Genomic DNA, 813 nt, shown 5'->3' on the forward strand with positions numbered 1-813 from the left:
TGATTGTTCACCGTGACTGACGAAAATAACATTGCAGATCCCAGCTTGAGTTTCATGGACTCGTAGTAAATCCATAAATCCATCCAGCAAATAAAAAACCTCACAGTTTTGCATATTGCACTGTTTCAAATTCATGGGAGCATCATTATGTCTTCTCCAAATCCTGCCTTTTCATGCTGTCATACAAATGATCCAGAAAGATCTTGTAATTATCCATGTCTCTGAGGTGACTAGGTCGTGTAATCACACCTGCCTTCGCTGCCACTCTGTATCACCTTTCCCTTGTCTGCTGTTTAATTTTAGTTAGGTTTTATTTAGGCTCTTTATTTTACTTAGCTTCCCTTTTCTATTTACCCACTGGCTACTGTCTGTATCTTGGGTTATAAAATCTAGGGGGTGAAATCAGCTTCCTGGTGAGTTATCCACTGTCACTGACCATGAGATTGACTTCTGGCTGGAGTCTCCACACTGTCATGTAACATCAAGTGGTGAGAAGAAAACCACTATGTAGGTCCATCTGAAGGGTTTAGGGACAATTAGAATTTCCTGAAAAGTGAGCAGGACAGCCCAAAAGTTTGAAAAATTCCTTTAACTCATGTTCTGAGTTAGTACTCGGATACCATTCATTGCTCTGCAGCACCACTTAAGTAACTCAGACAGGAGAGAGCAGTTGGATTGCATCCTACCCTCTCAATTTCTTTCTTGGGGATGAGACATTCCTATCTTCTTTTGACTCCATGAGAAGAAAGGTCAAGCTAGCTGACCATCTTGGAAATACACTTAATTGCTGCAGCACCCTTGGGTTGGTTCTCA

Source organism: Charadrius vociferus, unplaced genomic scaffold (assembly GCF_000708025.1).
Source record: "Charadrius vociferus isolate BGI_N301 unplaced genomic scaffold, ASM70802v2 scaffold262, whole genome shotgun sequence".
Lineage (NCBI taxonomy): Eukaryota > Metazoa > Chordata > Aves > Charadriiformes > Charadriidae > Charadrius > Charadrius vociferus.